We start from the raw sequence: 12,189 nt of genomic DNA on the forward strand, positions 1-12,189 counted from the left end.
CCCTCCCGCCCCCCGCACATTCTCCACACCCCCTCACATTCTCCCCCTCCCACCCCCCGCACATTCTCCGCTCCCCCCACATTCTCCCCCTCCCGCCCTCCGCACCCCCCACATTCTCCTTATCCCCCCCCCTTCCCCAGACCCACATTAACTAGGCCGGGATCCATTCGGATCCTGCGATCGGTCGAGATCCTTGGGCCGTGGATTCTGGAACGGCCGTAACACTCATCCTTGGCGGTCACCCTCACTGTCTGCATGTGCGTGTGCGTGCGTCTCCCTCTGCGACTCTCACCCTCACCATGCGGCCCCCTCAGGCTCGCGGTTGTTTCCGGTGGAAATGGTACCCCGCCTGGCCGTTAGCGGGACTGCAGGCACTGACTTGATGTGAGTGATGTACAGCATCTGCAGTTCTTCCTATTTATTAGGAATAAAACAAATCCATAGGCACTAATCAGGGCATTAAAGATCTGCTGGCATTGACGGGCTATTTAAGGAACTGGGCTTTCAAGGGACTCTGAGCCCTGACTTGACCTTAAAGGAACTATGGGCACTGAGCAGGGATGAAAGAGACGTGGGCACTAACCAGGTTTTGACAGGACTGTAAGCATTTTCTGATGAAGGGTCTAGGCCCGAAACGTCAGCCTCTCTGCTCCTATGATGCTGCTTGGCCTGCTGTGTTCATCCAGCCCTGCACCTTGTTGTCTCGGACTGTAAGCATTTAACCAGTTTTAAGTAGACTGCCAGCACTGACCAGGAATTAACTGAACAGAGGACACTGACAAGCTATTAAAAGGACAGTGGGTACTAACCAAACATTAAATGTACTGTAGGGAACTGAAAGAGTACTAAAGAGATGGTGGGCATTTCCAGACATAAAAGGAACCATGGAAATTGACAGTGTATTAAAGGCACTGTGGGGACTAACAGATTATTGAAGGGACTGGGCACTGAACAGATATGAATGGGAACTCTGGGGCTCTGACTAGGTTTTAAAGTGACCACAAACACTGACTGGGCATTGATCAGGTATTAATTGGACTGTGGATGCTCACTGGTAATGAAGGGGCTTTCAAGTGTAACAAATTTTTCAAGGCATCCAAGACACTCACTGGGTCACAGATTGAAGTACTGTGGACACTCATCATCTTATCTAAATTCAGCAGGTCTTTCAGCAATGCCTCCCAGATCTATGTTATTTTGTCAAAAAAACTGTAAGAAATGCGAATGATGGAATCATGAACAAAAACAGAAATTGCTGGAAAAGCTCAGCATCTGTGGGGAGAAATCAGGGTTAATGTTTCAGGTCCAGTGACCTCCTTCAGAATGTTTAATTTTGTTTTCTTCTTAACTCCATTAATTATCATGCCATATTGTGAAGCTAAAGCCAAAGATCAGAGTAATATAGAAAGAGAAAATAATCAACGAGTACTGCTGTATATCTCAGTAAATTAAAGTCCAGGATTCAATCTGCCATTTCAGGTGTATCATAAGCTGTGTTGTATGTTGCATAGAATTTTAATGATCTAAACAGAGGTGGAAAATCATTTGGCTACTCCAATTCTGAAATTCCCATTGAAATACATGTATGAATGAATAAATATCACTGCTTCAGCTGCAATAGGCCCTATGTCCAAATGATCTATTGACTTTCATACTTGATTGCTAATTAGATGGAATATAAAGGGCTGTCAGTGGCTTGTGACAAAATATACCTTCCCAGAAAAGGTGGGAAGAGAAGAAAGAAATTTTTAAAATTATGAGTGACAAGATAAATCAAACATTTGCAGTGTGCTAATTAGGAGTTTAGTCTGATCATAATGGGTTTCATTACGGTAGTCAACTGTCAAATATGAATTATTTAAAAATATAAACTTAACATCACCCCATTCCACCTCCCTGTATCTACAATGACAGAAATCAGAATGAATCTGAGTCTTTTAATGAACCATGTGTCTACTGGGAAATGCAGCAGACAGCTGAAATCCGTTCAGAGAGCTGGGCACTGCGGAGATACAGTGCTTTATTTCCCCCTCCAACTCCATTTTGGTTTACTCCCTTCCCTGTCTCCCTACCTCCCCCTCACTTTCGATGGTTTGCATTGCCCATGTACAAAAAAAGTCACATGATTTTGACAGCAGGAAAGTCACTCGGTTGTGTGTGGTAAAACTTCTGGGTATGAAGAAGAAAAAAAAATACATTACTCTCAAGCATGACACAGATTGTATTATTTTACAGGGGCTCTTATGCCAGGGTCCCCACCTTTGGGCCAGGTGCCAGGGGTTCAAATCCCAATTGCTCTGAACAGTTCGAGTAAAAATCTCTACGTTATTATAATTGAGGGTTCAGCTGCCAATTGTGAAGATGTGAAGGATCCCATGGCAGCAGTTGATGGAGCAGGAGTTCGTATTGGTGTTCATGGCACCTTGTTGGAGTTCAAATTGATGTTGCATTTGCCTTCATAACATGGACACACTTCAAAAAGTACTTGAGTAATTGTGAAGTACTTTGGCACACGAGCAGGATGTGGAAATTGCATGTTCATTTGTTCTGGAAAGGAAGAGTTACCAACGTATTTTATGGGCTAGTGGGAGTTCATTTAGTAGTAATTCATGATGACAGAATTAGGTAGAATAAAACAAGTATCTCTCATTCCTCAATCAAACGCAGCTGCACATCACATACATTTTAAGTGTACTTGGTTAGCTTTTGACAAATGCAAATCACTAAAAAGCAAAATCATATAGTCCTTCCAGACTATATTAGTCTCTCTAATGAGAGTAGTTTAGTTCTCTAGCAGTGGTTTAACCTGAGGGTCACCGTGCCTTAGGTGAGGGGAGAGATTGAGAAGGAGAATCTTCATAGTAACCTCAGCAGGTACAGGAATTGAACCCACACTGTTGGCATCATCCTGCTGCACAAATTAGCCATCCAGCCAACTGTACTTTCACCACACATATGTAGGCTAAATATCTTTTGTTAGAGTTTGATTCATTTCACTTAGCCTGTCTAAATCAGCTTCACAAATTTGTTCATCTCTTTGTGTGAACACTCAAGCAACTTTGTAATCCACAAATAATTCCAACTCCAATACAGAACATAGAACATAGAACAGAACAGCACAGTACAGGCCCTTCGGCCCACGATATTGTGCCAAACTTTTACCCTAAACCTAAGGTCTATCTAACCTCCACCCCTACGTTATACTATCATCCATACGCCTATCTAATAGCTGCTTAAATGCCCCTAATGAGGCCGACTCCACTACCCTCTCCGGCAATGCATTCCACGCCCCTACCACTCTCTGAGTAAAGAACCTACCTCTGACGTCTCCCCTACATCTACCTCCACTCACTTTAAAAGTATGCCCCCTCGTATAGCTACCTCCACCCTAGGAAAAAGTCTCTGGCTGTTCACTCTATCTATACCTCTGATCATTTTGTACACCTCTACCAAGTCACCTCTCATCCTTCGTCGTTCTAAAGAGAAAAGCCCTAGCTCTCTCAATCTTTCCCCGTAAGACCTTCCATTCCAGGCAACATCCTGGTAAATCTCCTCTGCACCTTTTCCAACATTTCCACACCTTTCCTGTAATGAGGCGACCAGAACTGGACACAATACTCCAGATGTGGCCGAACCAGGCTTTTGTATAGCTGGAGCATAACTTCACGGCCCTTGAACTCAATTCCTCTATTAATGAAAGCTAACACACCATACGCCTTCTTAACAACTCTATACATCTGGGTGGCAGCTTTCAGGGAACTGTGGACATGAACCCCAAGATCCCTCTGCTCCTCCACACTGCCAAGAATCTTTCCATTAACCCTGTATTCTGCTTTCAAATTTGTCCTTCAAAAATGAATCACCACACACTTTTCAGGATTAAACTCCATCTGCCGCTTTTCAGCTCAGCTCTGCATCCTATCAATGTCCCTTTGTAACCTAGAACAGCCCTCCGCACTATCCACAACTCGACCCACCATCGTATCTTCCGCAAACTTACTAATCCACCCTTCCACTCCTACATCCAAATCATTTACAAAAATCACAAATAGGAGAACCCAGAACAGATCCTTGTGGTACACCACTCGTAACTGAGCACCTTGTTGAAAATTTTCCGTCCACTACCACCCTTTGTCTCCTAAGGGTCAGAAAATTCTGAATCCAATCTGCCACATTTCCCCCTATCCCATGCCTCCTTACTTTCTGCATGAGCCTACCATGGGGAACCTTATCAAACGCCTTACTTAAATCCATGTATACCACATCCACTGTTCTACCTTCATCCACGTGTTTGGTCACCTCTTCAAAGAGTTCAATAAGGTTTGTGAAGCATGATCTACCCCTCACAAATCCATGCTGACTATCACAAATCAAACTGTGCCTATCTAAGTGATCATAAATTCTATCTCTCAGAGCACTTGCCAATAATTTGCCCACCACTAAAGTAAGACTAACTGGCCTGTAATTTCTGGGGTTATCCCTATTTCCTTTTTTGAACAAGGGAATGACATTTGCCACTCTCCAATCTTCTGGCACTAGACAGTGAGGATGAAAAGATCATCGCCAAAGGCCCTGTGATCTCTTCCCGCGCTTCCCATAGAAACCTTGGATAAATCCCATCAGGCCCGGGGAACTTATCTACCTTCAAGTTCCTCAAAATTCCTAGTACATCTTCCTTACTAACATCCACCTCCTCTAGCCTACCAGCCTGTTTCAAACTGTCCTCCCCTACAACTAGGTCCCTCTCAGTTGGGAATACCGAAGAAAAGTATTCATTAAGGACCTTTCCTATCTCTTTAGGCTCTGTGCACAAATTTCTTTTACAATCCTTGATCGGCCCTACCCTTTCTCTGGTCATTCTCTTGTTCTTCACGCATGTGTAAAAAGCCTTGGGGTTTTCTTTGATCCTATCTGCCAAGGTTTTCTCATGCCCCCTTAAAGCTCTCCTAAGCCCTTTCTTCAGCTCCTTCCTGGCTAACCTGTATCCCTCTACAGCCTTTTCCGATCTTTGTTTCCTAAACCTTATATAAGCACTAGTCGTTCGATCTCTCTTGAGAACCAAGGTTCCTTCACTCGACCGCATCTTCCCTGCCTGTATATGTATAAAAATAGTACAGTAGTGATCAGAAGACTGTAAAATATAGGAGGAGAGTTAGGCCATTCAGTCCATCAAGTCTGCTCTGCCATTTGATCATGGCTGATATGTTTCTCAACCCCATTCTCTTGCCTTCTCCATTTAACCCATGATCCCCTTACTAATCAAGGTCCTATTTATCTCTGTCTTAAAAACACTCAATGACGTGTACTCTACAGCATTTTGCGGCAATGAGTTCTACATATTAATGGCCCTCTGGCTGAAGAAATTCCTCCTCAGCTCAGTTCTAAAGTGTCATTCTTCACTCTGAGGCTGTGCCCTCAGATCCTAGTCTGTCCTGCTAGTGGAAATATCATCTCCGCATCTGCTTTATCCAGGCCTCTTGGTATTCCGTAAATTTCAATCAGATCTCCCTCATCCTTCTAAACTCCATCGAGTACAGACCCAAAGTCCTCAGCTACTCCTCACATTTCAAGGCAACCTAACACTAATCCCTCCACCAACAATAAACAATAAGCAATACGTCCTAACAAATTCACAGTCATCCACAACAATTTTCTGCCTATTTTAATACAGCCAATTCTTAGACCATTTCAACAAACAGCCACCAATTTGATAGGACTTTACAGTAGTTAGTAAAGTATCCTGTTGTTCAGTACCTTATATTAAAGACTTCCTGAAAATTCAAGTCGATAGCTAAACAGAATTTGCTATGAAAATAATAACAAGGCTCTTGGTACCTGCTGTTATTTATGAGTAAACTGTACAGCAGCTTCAGGCATCGTCAAAAGTTGATAGCCGAAAGTTGCTATTAGCTTTGCAAAAACAATAACTTGCCATTAACCTCCAGGTTTCTTGTGGATTTTCCTGTATTTATCCATTGAACTCAGAGAGAGTTGTCTTTTCATTATAACTATATTTGCTAAATATTACTGATTTCCAATCAATATCCTTGGCACTGAAAATTGATTATTACAAATGTGGTGTCTCACTCCTTCAATGTCTGTATTTTGCGTCAATTGAATGGTACAAGGACAAGTATAACTATCACCAAATTCTGCTCTATTTTCTACTGGGATAACAGCAAATTGCACTTAGAGTTCCTTTTGTGTAGTAACATTATCAAAAGAATTTGACACTGGATCACGCAAGTACATGTGATAGATGACCAAATGCTTAGTTGAAGAGATAAATTTGAAGCCAGGTTTTAAAGGGGAAAGAGCAGGGAAGTTGGAGAGCTTAGGGGGTATTCCCTTATTTAGGACCTCAGCAGAAGGTTCAGCCACCAGTATTGAAGCCATTAAAATCAGGGATGCTCAAGGGGCCAGAATTACAAGAATACAGATGGTTATGGAGCTGGAGGACGCTGCAAATATTAGAAAGAGGCTACGATGGAGGAATTTAAAAAGGTTGAAAGTTTCAAATAAAAGCATAATACTGATGATGTTGGAAATCTGAAACAAACACAGAGAACGCTGGAGAAATTCAGCAGGGGTAGCAGCTGCTGTTGGGAGAGAAACTGAATTAACATTTCAAGTCTGGTATGACTCTTCTTTAGAAGTTTTAAAGCTGAGGTGTGATTACTGAGAGCCAATGTTCAGCAAGCAGAGAAATAACAGATGACTGGGCTTGGTGTGAGATTGGATATGGACAGCAGAGTTTTAGATTGTTCATGGGCAAAAGTCAGGGATGTGTTGGAATAATCAAGTTTCAAGTGACAAAGGCATGGGAGGAGACTTTCAGCAGCAGGTGAGATGAGGCAAAAGTTGAGCCAAATAGAAATAGTGATGACGCAAAACTTATTTCTGCATCAAACATAATTCCAAGGTTGTCGATCCAGTCTCAGCCATGGGGAGGGATGGCATCAGTGGAAGGGAATGGAGTTTAACTGGGGGGAAAATCAAATGAAATTGTTTTAATCTTCCCAACATTTCTGAACTGTAAATAGCACACAGCCCAGTTCTACCAAGAATTACTTCTACAGAGTACTGAGAAATTTGGCAAGTGAGGGAAGAAGAATGTTTTGGTATTCAAAATAAAAGAAGTGATCCAAGAGCGGAAACATGAAACTGTGAAACCAGAAGTCCAGAACCATTAATTATAATTAATAGAATAAATAATGTACAAACTAGATTCTAAAGGAAGGATTGAATCTCACTTGTGACCTATTGTATGCAGTTATCTCTATCCCATGGGAACCTCATGCCTCTTTATGTATCTTGGGGAATCATGTTTAGAAATCATCTCCCACTGCTTGAACTCAGGGTTTCTGAGCTTGAAAGCAGTTGGAGTTGTTGTAGACTGTTGGGGAGGCTGAGAATTTCCCAGATTGTGCAGTCCACAGGCAGAGCAAATTCAGGATAGTGACAGGCAGCCATCCAGGAGAATAAGAAGTAGAGAGTGCAGAAGCCTTCAGGGTGTGAACCAGACTCAAGCTAGTATTCAGTGTTAGAAACTGCTGGCGGTGACGACACCTCAAAGGAGTGCAGTTTGCACCATGGAACTAACAGGCATGGATTGGTGCAGTAAGATTAGAAATGCTGTTATTATAGGATTTTCTATAGTAATGGGGGAAGACAGGGTGTTTCTGTATCCATCATTGTGAGTGTGGTACGATCTGTTGCTCCAGTGAAGCCCAGGTAAAGAATGTCACAGACACTTAGCAGAATGTTCTGGAGGAGGGAGAGAAGATGTCAGAAGTTGTGGTACACATTGATATCAATAACAGGAAGGGCAGGTTTTTGAGATCCTTTTGTCAGACTTTGAGGAGTGAGGGAGAAAATTCAAAAAGTTGTACTTCAAAAGTAGTTATTTCTGGATTACTCCCAAAGCCTTGGGCCTGCTTGAACAGAACTATGAAAATAGGGAGGATCAATATGTGACTTGAGGCACAGTGCAGGAGGCATTAGGATCCTTTTTGGGGCAAGAGGCACCTACGCAAAAGGGATAGGTTGCATCCCAACAGAACTGGGATCAATATTCTCATAAGGAGATTCTCTAGCTGATGTTGTGGGCAAATAGAAATGAAGTCTGAAGTGGAAAAAGAGAAAGTGTTGGATAGCACTAGAGATGGAAGTAGTACCAAGAAAGCCAACTAAAAAAGACTATGGGGAATACAAAGACAGATTTACACTGCACGTATGTAAATACACAAAATCTGCCTGTCACTATCCTGAGTTTGCTCTGCCTGTGGACTGTACAATCTGTGAATAAGGTTGATGAGTTACTAGTACAAATAGCCAAATGGGAGTACGATGTAATGGCAATAATGTAAGCATACCTTAAAAATTTTGAGGTCTGAGTGCTCAATATTCAACGTGTTCAGATAAAAGTGAAAAGGTAAAAGGGCGTGGGTGTTAATAAAGATTAGGAAAGGCTTATGTGTCGGGAAGAAAGGATATCATTGAAGGGGCAAGGACAAAGTCCATTTGGTTCAAACACAAAAGCATAAAGGTTTTGATTATGCTACTGGGATATTTCATAGGCTTCCAACTAGAGAGAGGGATAAAAGGAATTAAGCTGCAAGGAAATCACAGATGTGCAAGAATAGAGAGTTAAAAATGAGATTGGGATAAAATTATGGAAAGGGAAAAGAGAGGGAGAATCTCCTTGACTACTACGTTCTGTAGGAAGGAGGCAACACTGGCTATGGTTCTGGGAGCTGCAGTTGGCCAAGTAGATCAAATGTCTATGGGGGAACACTTAGGTAAGATTGAATTCCATAAATTTTAGATTATATTGTTCTTTGTTTTCTCCATTACCAAAGTAAAACTTTGAAAATGGAAGAGGGCTGGCTTCAATGGGATGACAGGGGTCTAGCCAGGTAAGGTGGAACCAAATAAAAACCAAAAGAACTGCGGATGCTGTAAATCAGGAACAAAAACAGAAGTTGCTGGAAAAGCTCAGCAGGTCTGGCATCATCTGTGAAGAAAAATCAGAGTTAATGTTTCTGGTCCAGTGACCCTTCCTCAGAACTGATGGAGCCAAAGTTTGATAGGATAAGCTAACTAAACATCGGGTAGTCTTTCAGGAAGACAGGTTTCAGGTACAGACTACATTTCAATATTAGGGGAAATAACATAATGGATCCTTGAATGACAAGGGGGATAGAGAATACAAAGAATCAAATAAGCATGACACGTCAGGTGCATTGATCACGATCACATAAGATCGTGTTAAGATACAATGTAGAAATGATATTTCCTCTTGTGGGCGAGTGCAGGCTTAAGGGCACTGTTTTAAAAATTAGGGGCTAATCTTTTAATACAGATGAGAAATCTTTTTTCAGGGGTTGTGAGACTTTGAACTCTGCCTCAGAAGGCAGTGGAGGTGAGGTGGTTGCATATTTTAAAGCAGAGGTAGATGGATTTTTGTCATGCAAAGGAATCAAAGATACGCAGGGATAGAGATGTGAAATTTGAAACACAAACAGATCAGCCATGATCTTGTTGAATGAAGGACAGATTCATGGGACTAAAAGGCTAACATGTGCTCCTAATTTGTATGTTCATCTCAAGTAAGAACTAGTCCAAATGCTTTTGATTTGAGAGGAGAAATGAAGACAATGAAAATAGATTTGGCAAAAACAGAATGAGAATTCAACAAAAGAGGTAACCGAAAAATCTTATGTTGACATCCAAAGAGTAAGCTGGTGCTAAGAGTTGATTAGGGACAAAGAAGCTAAAATATAATTAGAGGCAGAGGAAAGTCTTGAAAATGCAATGAATACCTTGCATTGGTGTTCACTAATGTAGCAAATGCTGCTAAGGTATCCATAGAAGGGAAAATGGTAGTAGTGAATGAGTTGAAAATCAGGATGTATTAGAAGAGGATATGCCTACAGTAGATAAGAAACCTTGTCCAGATGATTTGTATCCCAAGTTGCTAAAAGGAGTGAGGGTAGAAATGGCAAAAGAGCTTGCTATAAACATCCAATTTTTCCTTGATACAGGGAAAGTGGCAGACAATTGGGGGATGGTAAATGTGACAAGAAAGGGTGCAAAGTCAATCCTAGTAACCACAAGTTGGCCAATTTAATAACAGTGGTGGATTTAGAAACACTAATCAGAAAGAAGTCAGTAGCTCCTTGGAAAGATCTTAAGTAATTAAACAGAGATTTGTAACTACTCTGATTGAAACATTTTGAATTTTAATTCTCCTTGACATCAAAATGAGATCAAACATGGAGGTGTGGCAAACAGTTAGATGATATTAATTGACTACATGTAGTAGATGGAATTTAATATAGAGAGATGTGAAAAGATACACAATGGTACAGTGATTTGGAGAGGCACCATAGACTTAATGGAGTAGTTCCAAATAGTGTATTAGGACAGAAGATCTTTGTGGGGGGGGAAGGGGTCATACATTTAGATCTTTTGAAGCAGCAGGAGAAAGAATCATTAACAAAACATGTGGGATCATAGCCTTCATAAAAAGGAGATATTGAGTGCTAGAGCAGGAACATTATGCTGAACCGTCAAGGTTTCGATGACATAACAACTTGAGTATTTCATGGAGTGGTCTTGAGGGCTCTGCCATTCGTACTTTCCTAATGGTACTGGTCCTTGCAGCTCATCGTTCCAAGACCATTCCAGTTAGAAGCGGCAGGAGATGAGCCTGCTATTTTGATCTGGGAACATCTATGTGGACAAACTTCAATTAAAACACATGCTTCAAGTCCTCAATGGCAGAAGAGGCAAATGAATGAAGTATACATGCACAACAATGGCTGTGAAGACAGTGGGGCTTTCTACGCCATTGGGTAGATTGCACATAAGATTGTTCATTGTTAACTTTACACTTGTGTCCTCGTATTAAACAGTAATATGTGTAGTCCTCTGTTGGGGATGCCTCAAAGCCTTTCAGTAACTGCAAGGTGAGGTGCTGGAGACAGGGCTGTGAACTTGAAGCACCCTGGTGGCTGCTCAGCTATTGGATTCTAGACAGAAGTAGCTCCCAGAAGCAGAATCCAGGACTGAACTGTCCTTGTTATGATCCGCTCCACTGCACTTTTTTTTCCAGAAATTGCAGCTTTACTTAGAGTTTCCAATCAGCAATAATGCATGTGTCAGATGCTTTCAGCAACCAATGAACCACAATCAATATTTATGCTCTCACATTCAATTCTACTGACAAAATCAAAGAGTTCCTTAATACATCTCTGGATTCTGTACTGGCAGCTGTCTAAAACACAACTGATCGACATTAAAATCTCCCAGGGGAATCAGAATTGAACACAACTACAACATTTGGAAGGATGACATCAACAAAGGACGAGGGAAATTAAATGCCAACCATCACCTCTTCACCAAGTGTACTAAACATGGGCTGAGAATCACAAGGGCCCCACTGTCGGAAAAATACTCCCAAGCTAAACATTGGAAGCTCCTGGAATGTGTTATTCTCCATTCCCAGGATAGGAAGATTGTGCACATTGCACAAGCTTTGCTGGATCCAAGTGACGGCTGGAGAAATATACCCACCATCATGAGCACATACTTGGCAGCCAAACACTAAAGATCCTCAAAGAAATCCATCAGAATATTTAATACCTACTTCCACAGGATTTAAAGCAGGAAATAAGCAGTTGAGATTAGGACCCTGTGACAGTCAACATCACAAAAAGGAGCTGAGAAAAAATCCTTATGACAGGCAGTTAGATACAGACCTACATTAATTGGAATGTTTCTTGCTCCACTCTGGATAGGAGCTAGCTGTCTGATGAGTCAATGATGTGATTTATGCCTTTTCTATTCTTGAATTTTAACATAGTACTCAAATTAGTGGTAAAGTTAATAAAATATATAAAAGACAACATATCTAAGTAACTAATATTATGAAATAATATATTAACTAATATTATTTGGAAAAGCACAGTTTGATTAGAAATAGTCAGCATGGCTTTGAGAGGGGCAGGTCATGCCTCACAAGCCTTATTGAATTCTTTGAGGATGTGACAAAACACGTTGATGAAGGTAGAGCAGTGGATGTGGTGTATATGGATTTTAGCAACTGTGCATGAATCGCTGAAGGTGGGATTGCAGGTGCAGCAGGTGATTAAAAAGGCAAATGAAATTTTGTCTGCCTTTGCT

The 12,189-nt window shown here is 41.5% G+C and overlaps 1 protein-coding gene across 1 annotated transcript in view; it reads right to left on the bottom strand.

Annotated features, from left to right (window-relative positions):
* Nucleotides 1-383, bottom strand: part of wdr89 (WD repeat domain 89) — a 13,583-nt gene extending 13,200 nt beyond the window's left edge. Inside the window, exon 1 of the mRNA XM_048599829.1 lies at nucleotides 147-383. The gene's annotated coding sequence lies outside the window, so the exon portion shown is untranslated. The remainder of the gene's footprint in view (nucleotides 1-146) is intronic.
* Between the last annotated feature and the right edge of the window lie 11,806 nt (nucleotides 384-12,189).

This window comes from Rhincodon typus, chromosome 8, assembly GCF_021869965.1.
Source record: "Rhincodon typus isolate 14 chromosome 8, sRhiTyp1.1, whole genome shotgun sequence".
Taxonomy (NCBI): domain Eukaryota; kingdom Metazoa; phylum Chordata; class Chondrichthyes; order Orectolobiformes; family Rhincodontidae; genus Rhincodon; species Rhincodon typus.